General features: G+C 41.6%; 1 protein-coding gene and 1 pseudogene across 6 annotated transcripts in view; one reads left to right on the top strand and one right to left on the bottom strand.

Moving 5' to 3' along the window:
- ABCB11 (ATP binding cassette subfamily B member 11) overlaps positions 1-26,267 on the bottom strand; it is a 206,389-nt gene that overhangs the window by 111,720 nt on the left and 68,402 nt on the right. For 3 of the 6 annotated variants that reach the window (XM_036888008.2, XM_057503943.1, XM_057503945.1), the window contains exon 1: positions 20,642-20,754. The exons of the other annotated variants lie outside the window; for them this stretch is intronic. The gene's annotated coding sequence lies outside the window, so the exon portion shown is untranslated. Of the gene's footprint in view, positions 1-20,641; positions 20,755-26,267 lie in introns of those variants that run through there. 6 annotated transcript variants of the gene reach the window in all.
- LOC118913767 (ATP synthase subunit g, mitochondrial-like) lies at positions 6,906-25,088 on the top strand (annotated as a pseudogene).

Genomic DNA, 26,267 nt, shown 5'->3' with positions numbered 1-26,267 from the left:
TCTGAGGGAGGGTGAGTTTGCTCTTTGCCTTAGCTGGGACATCTATCTTTTCCTGTCCCTGGATACTAGAACTCCTGGCTCTCAGGCCTTCAGACTCAGATTAGGAATGAAGACCATTGGCTCCCCTGGCTCTCAGGCCTTTGGATTTGGCCTGGAACTACATCATGGCTTCCCCGGGCCTGCAACTTGTATACAGCAGATCATGGGACTTCTCAGCCTCCATAGCCACAGGAGTCAACCATTCATAATAAATCTCTTCCTATGTGTACCCTGTGGCTTCTGTTTCTCTGGAGAACCCTAACTAATACACTGGCTATTCTATGAGATGGCTTATTTCTAATAGGAAGAAAACATAACTTAGTTGTGCGTGCCAAGATAGCCAACAAATATGTGGGGCTGTTCTTTTGTTTGTTTGTTTTCTTTCTCAGCATTCTGTTCAGTGCATCACTCTGAACTTTGATGGCTATAACTCCAGGGTAAAAGTCCAGGGTAAAATACCTTTGAACTGAAATCTGTCAGAGGAACAAATAAGAGAGAAACCCATTTATTGCTTATAAGCTGTCATCCACTTTTGCTCACCCATGTGTCTCATGAACTGACTGCAGAAAAAGGGACCCCACTGAAACTCCTGGTCCAGATATGCCCTTTCTCGCCCTTGTAATTACCTACTAATATGTAGATAGACCACTTCTCTCCACCCCTTGGAAACACCTCTTAATATGGAGATGCACTAAGGCCAGGGGAGACTCTGGAAATACTGCAATTTTACACACAGCCCCACCCCTCCAGAAAGCTTGCCCCACAATCTACTTGCTCCCCATTTTCTGCAGTGGCCCTTGTGCAAGAAAACTGGAGCATTGTAACCAGACTAATAACATATAATAACAACAGCAATAAAATCATGATAATCCTCAAGCTGGAGGATTCAGCTAAGTTCAAAGTCCTATGCAGATTTAGTCCACAGCTCGCCCATTGCACAGGTGGTTAGTGGCTGAACAGGTAGGGAGTTTAGAGCAATCATCACATGGCAGTTCCAGCCAGGAGGCGGGTCCAGGCATCAGGGACTGTAGAAGACAATAACCTTAACGGAGATAAGATACATGTTTTTATGACAACAGCATAGGTAAATCTTGGTCATCAGGTAGGATGCATGCAAGAGAGTGGTCCTGTGATAGGACAGTGGCAGGAATGGGATCTTGTCCTGGTCTAGTATACCAGACCTTCACCCCCCTCCTTCTCTGAGTTACAGATTGGTTAATATATAGGACTATGGGAGGTACATGCACTGTCCATAAAGATAAAACAAAACTTCTCTGTAAGATGGTCTTACCTCCTGAGTGTTTTGGGTACACTACCATTATCTTTGCTGGCCACTCTGCTGTTACTCCAGGAATACACAGGAGGCCAGCTTCCAGGCCTTTTCTCCAAGGTGCCAGAAGAGTCAACCATCACTTGTCCATGTGTCGAAATGTCCAGGATCATGTCCATTCAACAGTCTCGAGGGTTTAACACAGTTGGGGCTGGCAGCAGGATGTTGCTCTGCTGGCCATATCCTGGCTTCAATAATTCCTCCTTGGTTTGTACATACAGTTGCATAGGAGAGGCAGCAGTGTGTGTTAGCACATCCACAGGCTCAAGGCTCCGCTTTGGGGCTTCTTATTCAAAACACAGTGGCACTGTCAATAAGCAAACTGACCAGCCCTATAGACTATTGGTGTCTGACTTCAGGCCAGATTTCAACAAACCATTGTAACTCTCTATCATGCCTGCCCCAGTAGGGTTATATGGTACATGAAACTTCCACTTTATTCCTAATTGCTAAACCCATCCTTGCAATGCATGTCCAATAAAATGGGTGCCTTTATCACTCTCAATCACCTATAGCTGGCCATAGGCTGCAAAGAGACTCTAGGCCCTTCTTGGTGGTCTGCTGATCTGCATGACATGCAAAAAAAGCAACCATCAGTCCTGGAGCTGTGTCCACACAAGTCGTGGCATACCAATATCCTTCTGATATGGCAGAGGCCCAGTATAGTCAATCTGCCACCTGATAACGGGTATTGGCCCCTTTACTATTGTCCCATGTTGCTGAGGGTCTCAGTGTAAGTCTCTCTTAGAGCACAAAAGGCACTCCTTCCGGGCTCTGCTGACTTCTACAAAGGTCAATGGCAAGCCCCACCGATGAGCTACAGCCCACATTGTCTTTTGCCTTGTGTGCAACAAACGCTGGTGTAGCCATTGGGCTATATCAGAGGCAGGCTTTCCTTCTAGCCTGGGCCAGTGTGTCTGCTTCATCATTCCCTGGGGATGCCAAAGGCAAATGGCCAGTCACGTGATATACACTAATTGTCTTAGTCTGACCAGAGGCCCATAGGTCTTGCCACAACTCTTTCCCCCAAAGGGGCCTGTGACCAATCATCCAGTTGGTATGGTACCATGTTGGTAGCCACAGGATCAAGCCCCAATAGATGGCCCAGCTGTCAGTGTAGACAACTCTAGGGGAGGGCTCCTGGGTGATCATGAGCCATACTGCCTGCAACTCAGAGTCCATTGACTGCTCTTCCACTCTCTGTCCTCCATCCATATTGTCTCAGTCTTAGGATGAAAGCCACAACCCTCCACTTTGGGAGCTGCTCATGACTGGAGCCATCTGTATACCAAACATCTTCAGATACAGCAGCTCTTCCCTCCTGATGAGGACTCTCAGTTACTAATGGCTAAAAAGCAAGTTCTTCCTGATTTCCACTGGTATACACCACTGATGCCAATAAGCACTGGAGTTTTCTACTTAAGGGGATAGTAGAGAGGGTGCTACACTTCTTTAAGTATGTGCCCCATTTGGCCAGTGTAGGCATCTGTGCCACACCACTCTGTGGCCTTTGGGTCCAGTCTCACACCCACCCCATGATGGGATAAGTGGTTATTACCTTGGTCAGAGCTGTTCCTGTGATGGGCTTCATAGTCAGCAAGGCATGGTACACAGCAGCCAATTGCTTCTCTGTCAAGGTGTACCAGACCTCTGCTCCTTTCCATAGTTGTGATGGGATTCCAGTAGGTTGGTGTGTCTGTTCAAGCTGCTGCCAAAGGCCTCATCCATAACCATCTTCAGTTACATGAACATCTAGCTCACAGGGCCTTGATGAGTCCATTATATTCAAGGCCTTTAAGGCCTTTAACTTAGCAGCAGTAAAAACAGTTGCACATATTTCATCCCAGTCCCACCTGATGGCCTTTCATACCAACTGGTATAAGGGCTTCAAAATTTGTGCCAAGTGCAGGATAAACAATCTCGAGTAGCTCAAAAGACCCCAAACTCTTGTAATACTGCCACAGTGGTAGGAGTAGGGAAAGCCTGGATCTTGTCTATGACTATTTCTGGGATAACTTCCATTTTACCTGACCAGACAACCCCCAAAAACTACTGACAAACCAGTTCTCTGAACTTGGTGCTATTCACAGCCTATCCTCTCTTCTGCAGATGTTGTAACAGTCTAGGAACTTCCTGTTCTAAATCTGCAAGAGAATCAGATATGAGCATGATATCATCAATGATATCATACAGCCACACTGTTTGGTTTCTTCCATGTGGCCATGTTCTGGTCTACAAGGCCATGAAAATGGTGGGACTGTGGAGGTATCCTGTGGAAGGACAGTGAATGTCCACTGCTGGCTGTCCCATGAAAGCAAACTGTTCCTGACTTTCCTGTGTTATGTCAATAGAGAAAAAAGCATTAGCAAGGTCCACAACATAATGATACATCCCTAGTTTATGACTGAGGGTGTCCATAAGGGCTGCTATAGAGGGAGAGCAGCACGCAAAGGGGGTTTGACTTTATTCAATTCCCTGTATCCAGGGTCATAAGCCAGGAGCCATCTGGCCCCATCCCCTCATCCTCTCCTGATATCTCTACCATCTCCCAGGCTGAATGCACCACTCTTTCCTCCCCTTCTCCCATGGCTTCCTCCAATGTGGATTGTCCAGTTGCCATTCTCCCTCAGTGCTATCATATTTTCCAGGAGCACTACCTGTCTTCTCAATAACTGTCTCTCTTTCTTAAGGGCATCCCATAGGTCATTGCCCACCTCCTCCAAGAGATGCTGAAGTGTGTATCTCTCCTGCCAAAGTCTTTTTCTCTCCTCAATAACCCTTTCCACTATCTCAAGAAAAAGACATCCCACAATCCCAGCTGCTACTTAGGGCATCTAAGCAGCCTTCTACCTCACAGAGGCTAATTCCACAGCCTCCAGGGTCTCTATCCTTCCCCACTATTCAGAGGGGGTTCTGGTATCTCCCCACCATCTCTAGGGGCAGCCTGCCCAAAGGTCTCACCCATGAAGACAGATTTTGGGCTCAGAGGTCTGCTGACTGCCACCAGATGTAACTCTGTGGGAAAAGTCCCAGGGAAAAATACCTTTGAGACCAAAATCGGTTGAAGGGAGAAATAAAGTGCAAACCCATTTATTGCTTACAAGCTCCATCCACTTCTGCTTGTCCATGTTGCTCATGACCCGACTGCAGAAAAAGGGACCCCACCCAACCTCTCCAGTGCAGATATGCCCTAGATCCCCCTTGTAATTACCTATTGATATGGAGATAGACTACTTCTCTTAACCCCTTGGAAACACCTACTGATATGGAGATGCACTAAAAGCCAGGTGAGAGATTCTGGAAATGTTGCAGTTTTACCCACCATGGTCCACTGTTCCCTTTTGATAGACCAAGGAGCTATACTTCAAAGATGTATGCTTGCCAGTGATTGAGGTCATTATGAGTTGCTCAGTCAGAAATCAAAGCTAGTTGCGCCTTATCTCTAGCCCCATCAGAAATGGCAGTAATGACTTTTGAAAGCCACTACATTGAAAGGGCTAATTACTTGCATGCACCCATAGAGACAGGACAATTTTATAACACTAAGTTTGGGAAAGTGCAATGAGATACCAAAGTTGCCAGAAAGAATAAACAAAAGCCTTATTTATGGTATTTTCTAGAAATAGTGATGTTTCCAGAATTAGATGTTAGATGAATTGCCTCATATTATTATAAATGTAGAATGAAACTCTGATATATCATTAGACCATATTTTCTCCCACTGGTTAATTCCCTTTTTATTAGACAAGATCTTGAAAAACTCATATAGCAGATGCTGGGAAATATCTCTGCTAATCTCTGAAACTGTGGAAACAGTAGGAATTTGGTTTTCAGTGATAGATTTATTTTACAGGTTTATGAGAGTATGTCTCCTTACTTGGTGCATTCTATGATTTCAGAGTGCTGTGATGTTGTATCACATTATTTTACCCCGTTGATACTAGCAGATGTAATGTCATTTCATTCAACTCTTAGCTGTTATCTATAGCACCTAAGCTAACAATTTGTTCTTGATATTCCTGAAGTATGTGAAAGGTACTCAGGTATCATATCTTTCAGGAAGCTTTAATTAAAATTTCTTAACAATTACAATAACAAAATTTTACTGTAACCAAAACAAAATAACTCAGTTAAAAATAAGGTACCATGTTATTCCTTTCACTCTGCCTTTTTATATAATAAATTATTTTAATTTACAAACTAATCTCTTTGGGAAGAGATTTCAAATTTTCAAGGTCTTCCAGAAAAATTGTCTTTCAATAAACTTCAGAGAATCTAGGAGTTAAAAGTAGGAAATCAAGATTTCAAGCCTCACTGACAGACTTTGGCCTCCTAATCACAGAATCCTCCAAGAATTCTTAACTGCCTACAACAACACCAGTGTCCCTCTCTGCTAAATGGCATGTGGTCAGTAACCTGCATGTACATGCTTTTCTGTTTAACTATCCAAGGTTGAAGTTTCTTCTCTTTGTTAAAATGTGTAATCTTATCAACACAGAAACCCACATTAAAGGACAATCTTCTGACCTCTTCTGGTAGATATATCAAAGATTTTTCTACCTTAGAACATTAGCAACAGAATTCTGGAAGACCACTTATAGGTAGAAGGGAGAGGAATCAGAGAGCAGCACCTGGATGGGTTGTCCAAAAGGAGCCTGAGACACTGACAGACCTCAGAAAGGGAGGCGAGTGAGCAATGCCACAATCAAAACTGGAGGAGATACAGAATTCTACAAGCCATGACAGGAGCAAATCAAAGATCCTAATGTATAAAATGTCAGTACCCACCACAGGCCCTTACACCAAGCCTGCTAGTATGACTTAAGACACCCACCTGGAGTGATAGGTTGACTTTCACCAAAGGCTGGGATCTACACTAGCAACTGGCTATTGACATTCCAGAAGAACTTGGAAGGAAGGAAGGAAGGAAGGAAGGAAGGAAGGAAGGAAGGAAGGAAGGAAGGAAGGAAGGAAGGAAGGAAGGAAGGAAGGAAGGAAGGAAGGAAGGAAGGAAGGAAGGAAGGAAGGAAGGAAGGAAGGAAGGAGGAAGAGAGAAGAGTAAAGAAAGGAAGGAAAGGAAGAGAGAAAAGAGAAGAGAAGGAAAGAAAAGAAAGAAAAGAAACAGGTCAGGGATGAGACTAGCTCTCCCAGGAGCTGGAACTGTTCTGGGCTGAAGGATATGACTGCAATGGGGCATTTGGCCCCTGCCTGGTTTTGTAAGTATGTTTTGTTGGAATGCCACCACATCCATTTGTCTTCATTTTGCCTTTGCTGCTTTTGTGCTGCAATGGCAGAGCTGAGTGGCTGTGACAGAGACTATATCCACCTTCCCCCACCCCATATGGCTAAAAAACATTTACTTTGTAGCCCTTCACAGAAAATGTTTGCCAGCCTCTGTATTTTGAGGTCAGTTTAGGACATCCTAAAGCCCAGAAAGAAATCTCCAAGGACCTGATTAACCAACCTAAAAATCATACAGAGTACCAGCCCTCCCAACCTGCCCTACCTTCATGGAGCTTATAGTGTGGCAGGGAAGATGGATGACGCATATGAAATCACAGGCACCATGACTGTGGGTAAAAGGGAAGCATGGGGGGCTGGAGCCAAGATGCCAGTGTGAGTAGAGCAGCGGAAATCTCCTCCCAAAATCACATATATTTTTGAAAATACAAAAAATACAATTCTTCCTAAAAGAGAGACCAGAAGACACAGGACAACAGCCAGACCACATCCAAACCTGCGAGAACCCAGCACCTCACGAAGGGGGTAAGATACAAGCCACAGCCTGGCGGGACATGAGCACTCCTCACCCCAGCTCCAGGCAGGAGGAGAGGAGTCAGAGCGGGGAGGGAGAGGGAGCCGAGGACTTCCAAACATCCAGTCTCAGCCTTCCTCACCAGAGAGCAGACACAGTGTGTTGTGGGGGGTACTGGATACTGGGGAAATAGGACAGTAAGACCTGTGAGGGGGTCCCTGCAGCCGGCACCCCTGGGACAAAGAAAAGCGAGTGCTTTTTGAAAGTCTTAAAGTGAAAGGGACCCCACAGCTGGACGGAAGCGTCCCGGGACACTTATCCCAGCAGCAGGGAACTCCGGGCACCCTAAACCCCTGGATAGCAGGGAAGCTCAGAGACCCCTAACAGTGATAAACAGCCTCCTGGCCATTCCCCTCAGATGCGGCTCCACCGTATCGGAGCAGCAGCCCGAGGCAGGCCAGACCCACAGCAACAGTGGAGATAAACTCCATGGTGGCTGGGCAAGAATCAGAAGCCCTGTCTGTGCACAGCTGCCCAGCACAAGCCAATAGAGGTTGCTGTTCTCCCAGGAGATGGAGGCCACAAACCAAAAAGAAGGGATGTTCTCCCAGCTGTCACTCATGCCATTATAGGGGTACCAGAAGAAGAAGAGAGAGAAAAAGGGATAGAACGTGTCTTTGAAGAAATGATTGCTGAAAACTTCCCCAAACTGAGGGAGGAAATTATCAATCAGACCACGGAAGTACACAGAACTCCCAACAGAAAGGACACAAGGAGGACAATACCAAGACACATAATAATTAAAATGGCAAAGATCAAGGACAGAGTTTTAAAGGCAGCTAGAGAGAAGAAAATGGTCACCTATAAAGAAAAACCCATCAGGCTATCGTCAGACTTCTCAACAGAAACCTTACAGGCCAGAAGATAATGGCATGATATATTTAATGCAATGAAAAAGAAGGGCCTTGAACCAAGAATACTGTATCCAGCATGACTATCATTTAAATATGAAGGAAGGATTAAACAATTCCCAGACAAGCAAAAGTTGAGGGAATTTGCCTCCCACAAACCACCTCTACAGGGTATTCTAGAGGGACTATTCTAGACGGGAGCACTCCTAAGACTAAACAGATGTCACCAGAGAAAATAAAATCACAGCAAAGAAAGCAGACCAACCAAATACTAATTAAAGGCAAAAAATAAAATCAACTACCCACTAAAAGCAGTTAAAGAAACATGAGCACAGAATAAAACAACCAACATATAAAGAATGGAGGAGGAGGAATAAGAAGGGAGAGAAGAAAAGAATCTCCAGATAGTGTATATAACAGCTCAATAAGTGAGCTAAGTTAGGCAGTAAGATACAAAAGAAGCTAACCTTGAACCTTTGGTAAACACGAATTTAAAGCCTGCAATGGCAATAAGTACATATCTTTCAATAGTCACCCTAAATGTAAATGGACTGAATGCACCAATCAAAAGACACAGAGTAATAGAATGGATAAAAAAGCAAGACCCATCTATATGCTGCTCAGAAGAAACTCATCTCAAACCCAAAGACATGCACAGGGTAAAAGTCAAGGGATGAAAAAACATATTACATGCAAACAACAGAGAGAAGAAAGCAGGGGTTGTAGTACTTGTATGAGACAAAATAGACTTCAAAACAAAGAAAGTACACAAGAGATAAAGAAGGACATTACATAATGATAAAGGGCTCAGTCCAACAAGAGGATATAACCATTATAAATACATATGCACCCAACACAGGAGCACCACATATGTGAAACAAATACTAACAGAACTAAAGGGAGAAATAGAATGCAATGTATTCATTTTAGGAGACTTCAACATGCCACTCACCCCAAAGGATAGAGCCACTGGACAGAAAATAAGTAAGGACACAGAGGCACTGAACAACACACTAGAACAGATGGACCTAATAGACATCTATAGAACACTACATCCAAAAGCAACAGGATACACATTCTTCTCAAGTTCACATGGAACATTGTCCAGAATAGAACACATACTAGGTCACAAAAAGAGCCTCAGGAAATTCCAAAATATTGAAATTCTACCAACCAACTTTTCAGACCACAAAGGTATAAAACTAGAAATAAATTCTACAAAGAAAACAAAAAGGCTCACAAACACATAGAGGCTTAACAACATGCTCCTAAATAATCAATGGATCAATGAACAAATTAAAATAGAGATCAAGGAATATGTGGAAACAAATAACAACAACACTAAGCCCCAAATTCTGTGGGACTCAGAGAAGGCAGTTTTAAAAGAAAAGTAAATAGCAATCCAGGCACACTTAAAGAAGGAAGAACAATCCCAAATGAATAGTCTAACATCACAGTTATCAAAACTGGAAAAAGAAGAACAAATGGGGCCTAAAATCAGCAGAAGGAGGGACATAATAAAGATATGAGAAGAAATAAACAAAAGTGAGAAGAATAAAACAATAGAAAAAAATCAATGAAACCAAGAGCTGGTTCTTTGAGAAAATAAACAAAATAGATAAGCCTCTAGCCAAAATTATTAAGAGAAAAAGAGAATCAACACACATCAACAGAATCAGAAACAAGAATGGAAAAATCACGACAGACTCCACAGAAACACAAAGAATTATTAGAGAGTACTATGAAAACCTATATGCTAACAAGCTGGGAAACCTAGGAGAAATGGACAACTTCCTAGAAAAATACAACCTTCAAAGACTGACCCAGAAAGAAACACAAAATCTAAACAGACCAATTACCAGCAATGAAATTAAAGCGGTAATCAAAAAATTACCAAAGAACAAAACCCCTGGGCCGCATGGATTTACCTCGGAATTTTATCAGACATACAGAGAAGATGTAATACCCATTCTCCTTAAAGTTTTCCAAAAATTAGAATAGGAGGGAAAACTCCCAAACTCATTCTACAAAGCCAACATAACCCTAAAACCAAAACAAGGCAAAGACCCCACCAAAAAAGAAAACTACAGACCAATATCCCTGATGAATGTAGATGCAAAAATACTCAACAAGCTGGAGCCAAGATGGCAGCGTGAGTAGAGCAGCGGAAATCTCCTCCCAAAACCACATATATCTATGAAAATATAACAAAGACAACTCTTCCTAGAATAAAGACCAGAAGACACAGGACACCATCCAGACCACATCCACACCTGCGAGAACCCAGTGCCTCATAAAGGGGGTAAGATACAAGCCCCAGCCCCGCGGGACCCGAGCACCGCACCCCCCCAGCTCCCGGCGGGAGAAGAGTAGGCAGAGCAGGAGGGAGACGGAGTCCAGGAATGCTGAACACACAGCCCCAGCCATCCAGACCACAGCGCAGACACAGTGTGTGCACGGAGGGGCCTGGATATTAGGGAAACAGGGCAGCAAGAACAGTGAGTGGGTACTCGAGGCCTGGCACTGGAGGGAGGACATAAGAAAAGCGAGCGGCCATTTTTCCTTTTCTGCTGTTTTGTTTTGGCGAGCGCTTTTTGGAAGTCTTAAAGGGATAGGGACCCCAATACTAGGGAAACAGAGCAGCAAGACCGGTGAACAGATGCCTGAGGCTGGCACCAGAGAATAAAGAAAAACGAGCGGCCATTTTTTATTTATATTTTTATATTTTTAATTTAAAAAATTGTTTTTTTTTTTGTGGTGGTTGTTTTGTTTTGGTGGGTGCTTTTTGGAAGTCTGAAAGAGGCAGGGCGGGACACTTAATCCAGAGGTAGAGAATCCAGGGATCTCTGGGCAACCTAATCCCCTGGGCTGAAGGGAGCTCAGAGGCACCTTACGGAGATAAATAGCCTCCAGGCCGCTCCCCTCCAACGGGACTCCACCATTTTGGATCAGAGGCCTGAGCCAGGACACGCCCACAGCAACAGTGGAGATAAACTCCATAGCAGCCGAGAAGGAAGCAGAAGCCCTGTCTGCACGCAGCTACCCAGCACAAGCCACTAGAGGTCGCTGTTCTCCCAGGAGAGGAGGGCCACAAACCAACAAGAAGGGAAGTTCTTCCAGCCGTCACTCGTCCCAGCTCTGCAAACTATTCCAATCACCATGTAAAGGCAAAACTACAGGCAGACAAAGATCACAAAGACAACACCAGAGAAGGAGACAGACCTAATCAGTCTTCTTGACAAAGAATTCAAAATAAGAATCATAAACATGCTGACAGAGATGCAGAGAAATACACAAGAGATATGGGATGAAGACTGGAGGGAGATCACAGATGCCAGAAAGGAGATTACAGAAATGAAACAAACTCTGGAAGGGTTTATAAGCAGAATGGATAGGATGCAAGAGGCCATTGATGGAATTGAAACCAGAGAACAGGAACGCATAGAAGCTGACATAGAGAGAGATAAAAGGATCTCCAGGAATGAAACAATGTTAAGAGAACTGTGTGACCAATCCAAAAGGAACAATATCCGTATTATAGGGGTCCCAGAAGAAGAAGAGAGAGGAAAAGGGATGGGAAGTATCTTAGAAGAAATAATTGCTGAAAACTTCCCCAAACTGGGGGAGGAAATAATCGAACAGACCACAGAAATACACAGAACCCCCAACAGAAAGGATCCAAGGAGGACAACACCAAGACACATAATAATTAAAATGGCAAAGATCAAGGACAAGGAAAGAGTTTTAAAGGCAGCTAGAGAGAAAAAGGTCACCTATAAAGGAAAACCCATTAGGCTAACATCAGACTTCTTGACAGAAACCTTACAGGCCAGAAGAGAATGGCATGATATATTAAATGCAATGAAACAGAAGGGCCTTGAACCAAGGATACTGTATCCAGCACGAGTATCACTCAAATATGATGGTGGGATTAAACAATTCCCAGACAAACAAAAGCTGAGGGAATTTGCTTCCCACAAACCATGTCTACAGGACATCTTAGAGGACTGCTCTAGATGGGAGCACTCCTAGAAAGAGCACAGCACAAAACACCCAACATATGAAGAATCGAGGAGGAGGAATAAGAAGGGAGAGAAGAAAAGAATCTCCAGATAGTGTATATAACAGCTCAATAAGCTATCTAAGTTAGGCAGTAAGATACTAAAGAGGCTAACCTTGAACCTTTGGTAAACACGAATTTAAAGCCTGCAATGGCAATAAGTACATATCTTTCAATAGTCACCCTAAATGTTAATGGACTGAATGCACCAATCAAAAGACACAGAGTAATAGAATGGAAAAAAAGCAAGACCCATCTATATGCTGCTTACAAGAAACTCACCTCAAACACAAAGACATGTACAGAATAAAAGTCAAGGGATGGAAAAACATATTTCAGGCAAACAACAGCGAGAAGAAAGCAGGGGTTGCAGTACTAATATCAGACAAAATAGACTTCAAAACAAAGAAAGTCACAAGAGATAAAGAAGGACACTACATAATGATAAAGGGCTCAGTCCAACAAGAGGATATAACCATTCTAAACATATATGCACCCAACACAGGAGCCCCAGCATATGTGAAACAAATACTAACAAAACTAAAGGGGGAAATAGACTGCAATGCATTCATTCGAGGAGACTTCAACACACCACTCACCCCAAAGGATAGATACACCAGGCAGAAAATAAGTAAGGACACGGAAGCACTGAACAACACAGTAGAACAGATGGACCTAATAGACATCTATAGAACTCTACATCCAAAAGCAACAGCATATACATTCTTCTCAAGTGCACATGGAACATCCTCCAGAATAGACCACATACTAGGCCACAAAAAGAGCCTCAGTAAATTCAAAAAGATTGAAAACCTACCAACCAACTTTTCAGACCACAAAGGTATAAAACTAGAAATAAACTGTACAAAGAAAGCAAAAAGGCTCACAAACACATGGAGGCTTAACAACACGCTCCTAAATAATCAATGGATCAATGACCAAATCAAAATGGAGATCCAGCAATATATGGAAACAAATGACAACAACAACACAAAGCCCCAACTTCTGTGGGACACAGCAAAAGCAGTCTTAAGAGGAAAGTATATAGCAATCCAAGCATATTTAAAAAAGGAAGAGCAATCCCAAATGAATGGTCTAATGTCACAATTATCGAAATTGGAAAAAGAAGAACAGATGAGGCCTAAGGTCAGCAGAAGGAGGGACATAATAAAGATCAGAGAAGAAATAAATAAAATTGAGAAGAATAAAACAATAGCAAAAATCAATGAAACCAAGAGCTGGTTCTTTGAGAAAATAAACAAAATAGATAAGCCTCTAGCCAGACTTATTAAGAAGAAAAGAGAGTCAACACAAATCAACAGTACCAGAAACGAGAATGGAAAAATCACGACGGACCCCACAGAAATACAAAGGATTATTAGAGAATACTATGAAAACCTATATGCTAACAAGCTGGGAAACCTAGGAGAAATGGACAACTTCCTAGAAAAATACAACCTTCCAAGACTGACCCAGAAAGAAACACAAAATCTAAACAGACCAATTAGCAGCAACGAAATTGAAGCGGTAATCAAAAAACTACCAAAAAACAAAACCCCCGGGCCAGATGGATTTACCTCGGAATTTTATCAGACATACAGGGAAGACATAATAGCCATTCACCTTAAAGTTTTCCAAAAAATAGAGGAAGAGGGGATACTCCCAAACTCATTCTATGAAGCTAACATCACCTTAATACTAAAACCAGGCAAAGACCCCACCAAAAAAGAAAACTACAGACCAATATCCCTGATGAACATAGATGCAAAAATACTCAACAAAATATTAGCAAACCGAATTCAAAAATACATCAAAAGGATCATACACCATGACCAAGTGGGATTCATCCCAGGGATGCAAGGATGCTACAACATTCGAAAGTCCATCAACATCATCCACCACATCAACAAAAAGAAAGACAAAAACCATATGATCATCTCCATTGATGCTGAAAAAGCATTTGACAAAGTTCAACATCCATTCATGATAAAAACTCTCAGCAAAATGGGAATAGAGGGCAAGTACCTCAACATAATAAAGGCCATCTATGATAAACCCACAGCCAACATTATGTTGAACAGCGAGAAGCTGAAAGCATTTCCTCTGAGATCGGGAACTAGACAGGGATGCCCACTCTCCCCACTGTTATTTAACATAGTACTGGAGGTCCTAGCCATGGCAATCAGACAAAACAAAGAAATACAAGGAATCCAGATTGGTAAAGAAGAAGTTAAACTGTCACTATTTGCAGATGACATGATACTGTACATAAAAAACCCTAAAGACTCTACCCCAAAACTACTAGAACTGATATTGGAATACAGCAAAGTTGCAGGATACAAAATCAACACACAGAAATTTGTGGCTTTCCTATACACTAACAATGAACCAACAGAAAGAGAAATCAGGAAAACAACTCCATTCACAACTGCATCAAAAAAAATAAAATACTTAGGAATAAACCTCACCAAGGAAGTGAAAGACTTATACTCTGAAAACTACAAGTCACTCTTAAAAGAAATTAAAGGGGACACTAACAGATGGAAACTCATCCCATGCTCGTGGCTAGGAAGAATTACTATCGTCAAAATGGCCATCCTGCCCAAAGCAATATACAGATTTGATGCAATCCCTGTGAAACTACCAGCAACATTCTTCAATGAACTGGAACAAATAATTCAAAAATTCATATGGAAGCACCAAAGACCCCGAATAGCCAAAGCAATCCTGAGAAAGAAGAATAAAGTAGGGGGGATCTCACTCCCCAACTTCAAGCTCTATTATAAAGCCATAGTAATCAAGACAATTTGGTACTGGCACGAGAACAGAGCCACAGACCAATGGAACAGACTAGACAATCCAGACATTAAACCAGACATACATGGTCAATTAATATTTGATAAAAGAGCCATGGACATACAATGGGGAAATGACAGTCTCTTCAACAGATGGTGCTGGCAAAACTGGACAGCTACATGTAGGAGAATGAAACTGGACCATTGTTTAACCCCATATCCAAAAGTAAATTCGAAATGGATCAAAGACCTGAATGTAAGTCATGAAACCATTAAACTCTTGGAAGAGAACATAGGCAAAAACCTCTTAGACATAAACATGAGTGACCTCTTCTTGAACATATCTCCCCGGGGAAGGAAAACAACAGCAAAAATGAACAAGTGGGACTATATTAAGCTGAAAAGCTTCTGTACAGCAAAAGACACCATCAATAGAACAAAAAGGAACCCTACAGTATGGGAGAATATATTTGAAAATGACACATCCGATAAAGGCTTGACGTCCAGAATATATAAAGAGCTCACATGCCTCAACAAACAAAAAACAAATAACCCAATTAAAAATGGGCAGAGGAACTGAACAGACATTCTCCAAAACAGAAATACAGATGGCCAACAGACACATGAAAAGATGCTCCACATCGCTAATTATCAGAGAAATGCAAATTAAAACTACAATGAGGTATCACCTCACACCAGTAAGGATGGCTGCCATCCAAAAGACAAACAACAACAAATGTTGGCGAGGCTGTGGAGAAAGGGGAACCCTCCTACACTGCTGGTGGGAATGTAAATTAGTTCAACCATTGTGGAAAGCAGTATGGAGGTACATCAAAATGCTCAAAACAGACTTACCATTTGACCCAGGAATTGCACTCCTAGGAATTTACCCTAAGAATGCAGCAATCAAGTATGAGAAAGACCAATGCACCCCTATGTTTATTGCAGCTCTATTTACAATAGCCAAGATTTGGAAGCAACCTAAATGTCCATCGATAGATGAATGGATAAAGAAGATGTGGTACGTATACACAATGGAATACTACTCAGCCATAAGAAAAGGGCATATCCTACCATTTGCAGCAGCATGGATGGAGCTGGAGGGTATTATGCTCAGTGAAACAAGCCAAGTGGAGAAAGAGAAATAACAAATGATTTCACTCATCTGTGGAATATAAGATCAAAGGAAAAGCTGAAGGAACAAAACAGCAGCAGAATCACAGAACTCAAGAATGGACTAACAGGTACCTAAGGGAAATTGACTGGGGAGGATGGGTGGGTAGGGAGGGATAAGGCTGGGGGAGAAGAAGGGGGGTATTAAGATTAGCATGTATGGGGGGATGGTAGAAAAGGGAAGGCTGTACCACACAGAGAAGGCAAGTAGTGATTCTACAACATTTGCTATGCTAATGGGCAGTGACTGTAAAGGGGCTTATAGGGGGGACCTGTTATAGGGGAGAGCCTAGTAAACATAATATTCGTCATGTAAGTGTAGATTAATGACACCAGAAAAAAAAAAAGGCAGTTCCTGTGTGGAGACCTCCAATGAGTTCTACACAAGGGTATAAAGGGCATATAAAAGTGTAGGCAAACAGTCTGTTTGTGTTTATACAGAGGATCAAAGCCTAATTGGGCTACCCCGAAAATGAACTAAGGTACGATATGAAAAAGAACTTCCAACATCAGCACTCTCTGGAAGACTCATGCCAGAAGATGATCATCAAATCCCCAACAAAGATCCATGCACTGCTACAGCTGTAGATGCACTCATCCCACCAGCTCCTGGACTTGCCATGGGAATGAAGAAGGAGACATCTAAGCTGGCCTGTGCATACAGTAAAACAACAAATTTGACTGGATCTATACTGTTGGAACTCAACCAAGAATTAGGAGAAGTGCAAATTGTAGTGCTCCAAAATCTTACAACTACAGACTATTTACTGGTAAAAGAACATATGGGATGTGAACAGTCCCCAGGAATGTGTTGTTTTAATTTGTCTGATTTTTCTCAAACTATTCAAATTCAGTTAGACAATATCCATCATATTACTGATAAGTTTTCACAAATGCCTAGGGTACCTAACTGGTTTTCTTGGTTTCACTGGATATGACTGGTAATTGTAGGTCTGCTTTTGTTATGTATCTGTGTTCCTATTCTGTTAATGTGTGTACGCAATTTAATTAGTAGTTTGTTAAAACTTATACATGCTTATGTTACTCTACAAGAAGTTATGTCAATGAAATAATCAATCTTCCCATGTTTTCTTCTGTCTGTTACTTCTATAGCTTTTCTTCTTCCTTCCTAATTACAAACCTTTAGTAGAATTCATGCCTCATATCAAAAATTACCGAGTATCATAATTCTTCCAAATGGTAAAGATACCTCAAGATAAATGCTGGGCATAGAAGCCACAGGGCATAAATATGCAAAGAAGTAAAAAGCTAACCTTGTTAAATAATGTTGCTTCTCTCTCACTTACCAACTTTACATTTCCCTGTATGGCCCTGGAAGATGGCTGGTTAGCCAGAGATGGGTAAGATTCCTCAAGGGAGGAAAAACCTAAGACAGGCACAGTCGCAGGGGGGCCATCAGGTGAGAAATTGGGGATCAACAGAGGTGAGGCTTAGAACCTCACCTCCCCTGTTTTGAGAGAAATCTTCTGCATCCGTGGATGTTTTGTTGCCCTTGTCTAGCTTGGATTAATATTTAGTCTATAGGCACAGACCTGATCATCTACATTTGCCCTCTTACAGCACTTAATTATGTTTTCTACCTTTATCTTGCATCTACCTACCACTTCAGCATTTTATTTAAAAAATAAAATAAAAGTAAGGGATAAATGTGGGATTCACATATAAATCAAGTATAAAAATCAAATGAATAATCATATCTGACCTGACTGTTTATAGTTCATGATGCGTGTTCAAAACTGTAAGTTTCTGTGATGTGACTGCCCTTGCACTGTTCACCATGTAAGAACTTGTTCCCCATGTAAGAACTTGTTTGTTATGCTTCAGAAGATTGGAGACTGTTGAGAATTAGGCTTGGGGTTGATTAATAATTGTGCATTGAGTCCCCTATACAGAATTTTATTGTTGTTAACAACCATTTGATCAATAAATATGAGAGATGCCCTCTCAAAAAAAAATAAAAATAAAGGGAAGCATGGGCATCTCCTAGACCCTCAAGCAGAGGCCTTGCCCTTGTCTAGAGAGCTGGGAAAGGCTTTGAAACCATTGCATAGCCTGGGGCTTTGAAGATGGGGAGAAGAGAACTCCAGGCAGGGCAGAGCACATGCAAAGGCCCAAACCAAAGAGCCAGTCCATGCATTCAGGGACTGGAGGATGTCTGGTGAGTCTGAGGGAAAGTGGTTGAGGCAACTCTGAAGGATGTGGCTGGTTGATTCCTTGGGGTCTCCTAATCCTTAACATTGAGGAATTGAGACATTATCCCAGGGGAAATGGAAATTAATAAGTGCTTTTATGCAAGAAAGGAATATGAGGTTCTTAAAACCCCAGCACTCTGTTAAGTCTTGGGACTGGAAAGCCTGCAACCAGAAAGACTAGGAAATTGGGTTAGGACAGAAACCCCCAGACCCAGCAGTGGTGCACCCTCACTCACTAAGGCCAGGAGAAGACCAGCAGGCCATCTTGCTCCCCAGGCAGACTGGCCTGAGGCAACCAAAGGAGATGGGTCATGAGATGCACCCCAGCCCACCAGTTGTGCCTAGGCTCGTGTCATTTTAGGAGCTGGCTTCTCAACTCTATCAGTGTCTTAGGCTTTGTATTTTCTAGGGGGAAATTAATTCTGCATTCCACTTCATTTTCTTTCAAATACTATTTTTGAACCATGTTGATCTTGCCTAGCCTGAATACAGAAGGAAGAGGCTGAGGTTCTTACACATTAAGGCCAAGGTGGCCAGGAGGATCTAAGGGCCTCCACACCACCGAGGACCTCAGGGGACAGCAAGGTGTACAAGACCGGGCTCAAGAGCAGAATGGCCTTCTCCCCACCATACACCACATTGTGAATGTTCATGGCTATTTTCTTATGAAGTCCTCCCCTTCGTAAACCCCTCAAGGCCACCAGCACCACAAACTCCCCTTCCTTGAGCTGCTCAGAGAGAAAAGCAGAGCTATTCCTGCTCCTTTTGAATTTGGAAGTTACTTTCTAAGCCACAGACTCCAATAGTTTCTAAAAGCCCTTAAAATGTTTTTAACTACTGTCATTTAGGAATGTAGATAGAGCACCTTTGTTATTATCAAACCCAGCAAATGATTTATTTCTCCCAGAAATCATTAAAGGAGGAAAGAAATACTAATTTATGCTAAGAAGCAAGAAAAATAGAAAAATACTGCCTTGCAGATAAGCAGGTTGTGGAGTGATAGCGTGTGTCAACAATGTGGAAGACACTGTCCAAGGATAGGAAGAAAATGAGGCCCCTTTAGCCCTGAGGCTACAGCTGATGGGGAAGGGAGACACACAGCGATCCTCCTGGGATGCATGAACACCTTTTCTCAGAGTCACTGCGGAGATGAAGGACTCAAGAGATACTCTTGAACATATTTAGTGCCCAAATTACACCCAGTTCTTTGATTCTACATGCCTAGTCTTCCACCCTCACGAAGCAACACATAACTCTAATACTAATTCCTGCAATGGAATTCGTATATTTTTTAGCAATGTCAGCATCTTTTAAACCACAAAGTGAGCAAGTTTTTTCCAAATTACTTTTTAATCTACTTCTAGCATTCATCTGCAAATATTTGTCACCACTACTTTTTCAAAGGGTTTACAGTCAAGAGGGGGAGGGGCATGCCAACAGTAACTCCCAGGCAGGGACATGGAGGCTGCAGACACATAGCTGCAGAGTGTCACAGAGCAGGCAGGAGGGCAACTAATTCTGAAGTGGGGGTATGAGGAAGGTGGTTGCACAAGAAAGGACCTCTAGTAAACTAGAATCCAAAAATAAATTAATAATTTACAAGTTTAGTAATATTATATCCCAAAATAAAAGTGCTAGGTACAATCATTATAATTTGTCTCAAACATGTCTAGAAAGGTACCCCTCTTTCAAAACACTTAAAAACACCTCCACTTTATTCCCAGTCTTAAATGTGAACATTTGATCTGTGTGTTCAAATTATCAGCACAAGTGATTTCTACTAGAAAAACCTAAAACAGGAAGTCAAATCCTAGAAACCAACTTTTCCCCCTCTAGTCATGCATTCAAAGCTTTTATTTTTTAAATATCTTAATTATTGAAAATTGGAAGAATGAAGAAATGAGCATAGTGTTGTAGAAAAGATAAAGTTGACACAATTCTGTATTAAACCAGCCCCTGCTTTCCAAAGTAGGATTCATGGTTATCTGTGCCAACAGAATTGCGCTTTCAGAAAACCAAGTTAAACTAACATTTTTATTTATGGCAGATTATTCAGTCTATTCACCTGTTTGTAGCAAACACCCCCATACACCACACACACACTCACACATTCTCAAAAGAGCTGACTCATAAAATAGCACGGCTCATATGAGACAGCAAGCAAAAACCATCTGTATTGTATATAATATTGTGCAATCATTAATGTTTTCTCCAAGTTGTTATCCAAACACTGTACTATTGCTTATTGCATGGTAAGAAGCCAGCCTTTAGTGAACCAGAAACACAATGCTTTACAAAGTGAGGCTTAGGAAATGGACTTGCAGAATGCAGTCCTCAAATGTTGTAGACAGTGTAAATCACTTACCTGTGAACAAGAACTTGAGGAAGTTTAAAGAAACAGTGGATTCCACTGGAGTCAAAGGCTTTTACAACCTTTTCCAACTTCAGTTTTCATCTTTATAAAGCATTGACCAGAATTCAAGCTTTTTCAAGAACATTATCTATTTGCTTACGGGTCAATGCCCTAAAGGCCAGCCTAAGCACAGTTCAGTGACATCTGAGGAAAGGTTGGACATGCTTAAAACAATAACTCTAAATACAGAGTGTACCTGGGACACTCTCTGAGGGTGTCACCTGGCTTTGGGAAGTGCTAATTCACCTTGGAAGCAGAGGCAACACCCAGGCAGTGGGTGCCCAGCAAGAGCACTATGATTCTGGCTATATCCAATTCTTCTTTCCATAGGGCCTTATTTTTGAAAAGCTACTTAAAAACACAACAAAGCAAAAAACAAACAAACATACAAAAAAACATTTAAACTTTTCTCCCTCAATTTGAAAGATTATTCTTAGAAAATCCTTAGGTGGCAGCTGCTCATGTTCCTGACCCAGTCTCAGAGGTTCCTGGAGACAGATAACCTAAAAGAACACCTGAAACAGTCTTCTGCTCAGAGCTCTGAGTGTTCAGATGACCCTTGTACCTGGCCTGAACAGTCAATAACCTCAGGTTCTACCCACCAGATGGAGCCCTGTGTAAGCAGAGATTACTGATTTTTTAAAAGATTCAAATGAACAGAAATCCAAGTCAAATAAACATATATAGCTTGTCCAATGGCTTTGTGCTGCCCATGTCTCTTCCTCTCCCTTCCTGTTAATCCTCTTATTTTCTCAAATGCTCTTGTTTTTTATCTCTTTCCTTGCCTAAGCTAACTCTTTCCTTAGCATGTCTCACTGTAGGCCCCAGTGATGAATAATAACAGCCAATGTTGGTCAAGTCTTTGTTGGGTATCAGGCTCAGTTGAAGAGTTTTATTCATACCACCTTATTTGGACTTCTCAATTCATTCAACTCCTGTGGAGTTAGGTACTGTCATCATCATTCCCACTTTGTAGTTGAGGAAACTGAAGCACAGACTATTGTGCTCTCGACTACTCTATACTAACGGTCCTCCACCCTGTACTCTGAAATGCAGTTGACGGGCCAGTGCTTCTCAGTTTACAGAAAACATGATCCAATTAATAATAACATCAAATTTCCTCAATTTATAATTTTTCTTCCATAAATTTTTCTTTAAAATTCAGCATCCACTACAGTTTGTCTCTATTGGAATCTCTGTATGAGATGACTTGTGATTTATGTCATTATGTTCATGTGTTAAAATCTCAATATATCAAGTCAACAAAGACAAGAAAGATTCTTAGGTGTTCCCCTATTTGCAATGGTTTGAGAAGTCCAAATAGGTTGACTTCTGAAGCAACACACCAATTCAGACCCAGGAGAAAGAATTTGACTTTAGATAAAAAAAAAGCAACACAGTTATGGGGTTGTAGTTGATTGGGAGAAGATCATCAGTACAATTTTGCCACCATTGTTGTGGTGAAATTGTTGACAATAGCCAAAGGGTGAAAATGCCCAGGATACCTCCTTTCTTAAACCATTCTTCTGTTGGGGTAGAAGAGGAGGAGGTAAGAAGTAAGTTTTTAATAATCAAGCATAGGTTGTAATGGCTATAAATAAGGTGTGAGTACTATCTGTTACTCCTGAGCTTCATGCAATGCGATTCATTCTTAACACAACATACCTTGGCAACAGGGCCCCAGATTTACCAAATTAGTCAGTTGAGTCTTTGGACAACAATCCCACAGCCTCATAAAACCAAAATCTAGTTCACTGTATAAGTTTTTCAAACCAGGATGTTGGAACTAATATTCTTAGCTTGTAGAAGAAAAATTGAAGGCAGACACACTATTTTTACTGCTCTGTAGCACATGGCTATTCGGAGCTCCCTAGTTCCACTCCTACTAACTCTGATTGATTCCTCAGTACACCAGGAAACTTAGTTTGTGACACACTCCTTTGATGCAGTGAGCCATCTAGACCTGACTCACTAAGCCATTGCTTCTTACTGAAACTTGTCTGGGCACACATTTGAGAACATCACAATTTTAAATAACAATGATTAAGGGTGATTAATGAGGGACCCTGGTCATGAACATCAAACGTCAAACTGAGGTAAGATAAAATAAAGGACTTACAGCCATGTTCAACCTGCTTCCAATGCACAGAAATGTCAAGGTGACAGCCGTAACACTAGCGACTCTCCCAGTTCAGCCTGGGGCTTTCAGCAGACCTCACATCAGGGTCCACACTTATCTCTTCCTTTAGACCCAGACCATCCCACAGTAGCTGATTTGCCACATCCTTACTTCCTTATTGTGTTTGGAAGAGTAGTTGCCTGCTTTCTCAGGAATTCATTTCAAGACCTCATGTAATACTTATGCCATGCACAAATGAGAATTATTTCCCTCTAAACTGTTGTATACATCTATTTGTAGTATAAATGAATGTGTTGGGGGCATGTGTGTGTGTCAAGCAGAAGTAAAACTCACCATGTATCATATTCTAAATTACAGTATTTCTTTCCAAGTCAGGCCTCAAGGAATTTTATCTGGTGGCCATGAGGTTACATACCAAAAAAGGAAAAGCTTACATGCTGAAGATAGCAGAGTGGAAAAAAAGATAGAGCCTGTGCCTTGATATGATTGAGCCACTGAAACAGCCCTGAGCCAAATGGCTCCATACTTCATGTAATGTAAAATAATCATTCTTTTAGTTAAGCCACCACTGTCAGGATAGTCTTTCATAAGCAGCTACAATTATGCTGATACTTCTTTCATTCCTAGAGAGATCCAGAAACTAAATTGCATCATTACTTTTCAAGGAGGTTAAAGGCAAACACACACAGAAACACACACACACACACAATTTTATACATTGTAAGGATTTTATCATATGGAATTTAGAAAATGACACAAGCAAGAGAAGGAAAAAAGGAAGAAACAGTCCAACTAAGTGACTCTTCATGATTCACCCCAAATCTGCATTCCAGTGACCTCTCACGGCATCTCTGAGTGACCCCCCACCTGAGTGGTTACTGACCTCCTGCTCCTCGCTCACCCGGGTCCTGACTGCCCATTCAAATCCACTGCTAAAGCCTTAAGCTTTTCTCTCCTCCACACCTTTACTTCTTGCAATCTCTTCTTATTATCAGTCTTGTAAAATACCTATACCTGATTCAATCAGCCACTGAAGGTATCAAACTTTCCATTTTAGAACCAGAGTCCAATTTATCTGAAAGCTCACTGAGAAGACTCTGGTTCTGATGAATGCTGCTGTGACTTACTCAAAGCATGGATTAGCCACATTTTGACACAACCTTAAGGTTGAGCTGGTTCCTCCAATCCCTGATGAAATTCCCACAACCCACTTGGAGCCTGAAAAAAATCAACAGTGCTCAAACTGATATCTGCAAACAGCTCACAGTTAAGGAAGCTGTGCTGAATGGTTTGGAAGCCACTGAAGTATGGATGTGTTTTATACTGGTGAGATCATAGGCAAGCATGGCATCATTGATTACAATGTTTGAGGACCAGTCTCTAACATCTGATTATATTTGGTTTATTATTTGAGTGTTGGGTCATGTGTGATCAAACTGGTATCTGAATAAAGTAAGATAATGTGCAGTTAAAAAAAATACTATACTTTCTTTATGCACGAAACACTATTTATGACTTCTGATATCTCCTCCTAAGGCAGGAGTTAGTGGGACATAGGCAGCCCTTAGAACTTGTTGCCCCCGGTAAGGGCAAGTCAGGAAGGAATTAGGGTCAGGTCAAGGCTCACTGTAAACAAGGAGCTACATCCCAGACACTTCGAGAATTCAGCATGAAAAACAAGGAGCCACATCCTGGACATCTGGAGAATTCAGCTTGAAAAACAAGGGAGTGAGGGTCTTCCTACCAACAAGCCTCTGTCAGTCCTGCGAACTTCCTTCTATTTGGCTTATAAATACTAGACTCTGCAGTTCCCACGGCATCCACTCTTGGAGCTCCTCCTTGGTCAGCGGGAGTTTTTCTCTTCCCTTTTCACTTCTCTTTAAAAACTTCTCTGGTTGCTCTGTACTCTTTTCTGCTGGCTTCACTCTTCATCACCTCCAAGACACAATCCTGGGAAAAACGGCATCTCTTCTGGTAACACTACTACATCCTTAATTCCAAAACATTCACATTTAAATTTTATAATAGGGATAAAATTAACAGCAATGCTACATTCACACATCCTTCCTCATAATTTACACTGTTGCTGCTCAATCATCACCTTTAAAATTCTAACCTCTAAACAACTTATAACTCCCAGCTCTGAGAAGCCACTTCCTCTTCACACACCCACTAGATTGCTTTCTTTTTATTTCTCCTTGGCAGGGCTTGCAGCTGTGAGGTTTGATGCAGATGTTGCATTTTATCTTAACGTCAGTGTCCTTTTGTCTCATTTTAATTTCATTCAAAATATCATAACATTTCTGATAAATCCCTCTCATATACCCATGGCGTTTTGAACTTCTAAACAATCCAATGGGTTTAGCTTCTCTCCTTCTTCACTGGTAATTCCTGGTTCAGGTGGACCATAAAGAAGACTCCTGTCTTGCTCTTGGCTTGTTTTGGGATTCAGTTCCTTCATCCTGGAGCAGTCTTTGAACAAAGCAGACCACATTATTGACACATATGAGGGGGAGGAGAACAAAGCATAGTAAGGATTCACTCTCATTGCTGAAATGTGAACAGGTGCCCAAGAAACACTTAATGCTTGCTATCCCTTGAAAAAACCAGAATTGGACAGTTTCTGGCCCTTATCCACTCTTTCATTTATTCATTCAACAAATACTTATTTGTCAATGACTATTACCTTGGAATCTTGACAGACACTATGGACAAAGATGATGAACAAAAAAAACACGGTCTCAGAAAGTTTATAGTTCAAGGGAGAGCCAATAACAAACAAATAATCATAAAAATAACCATAGAAGTGATGATAAAGTCATAAGGTCAATGAAGAAAGTTCAAGACGCTGTGGTAGAACTGAGCAGAGGGATTTAATTCAGACTGAGGATTTGGAGAAGGCTGGCCTAAGGAAGGGACACTGAAGAGACTGGCCAGGAAAAGGGTGGGAGAAAGAAGACAAAAGCTAAGGGAAAATAGTTTCTACAAAAGCCTTAAAGCAGGAGAGGGCTTATAGATTGGAGTGACTAAAGGATGACCACTGTGACTGGACAAATGGGTAGAAGGCTGGTTCTTCAGGATCTGGTGAGCTACATTAATGAGTGATGACTGAGTAGATGAGTAATGTGATCTGGTTTTCATTTTTAAACATTTCTTATAATTGCAGGTTGAGTTGAGGGGGCAAACTTAGAAGCACAGAAACAAGTAGAAGGCTATTGAAGTAGTATAGGCAAAATATGATATTGTAGCTAAACTTACAGTGCTGATATTGGACGTGTCAAGAAGTGAACACTTCAAAGAAATACGTATAGGATTATTATTTATTTATTAGTAAAATTAATAGGATTTAAGGGTCAGGACAAGTGGGGAGTCAAGAATGATTACAAAATTTGTAGAGTAAATGACTAGATAGAAGTGTCATTTAATAAGATGGGAAGA

This window comes from Manis pentadactyla, chromosome 6 (genome assembly GCF_030020395.1).
Source record: "Manis pentadactyla isolate mManPen7 chromosome 6, mManPen7.hap1, whole genome shotgun sequence".
NCBI lineage: Eukaryota > Metazoa > Chordata > Mammalia > Pholidota > Manidae > Manis > Manis pentadactyla.
The sequence above is the reverse complement of the archived record's forward strand: the minus strand, read 5'-3'. Positions and strand labels throughout refer to the sequence as shown.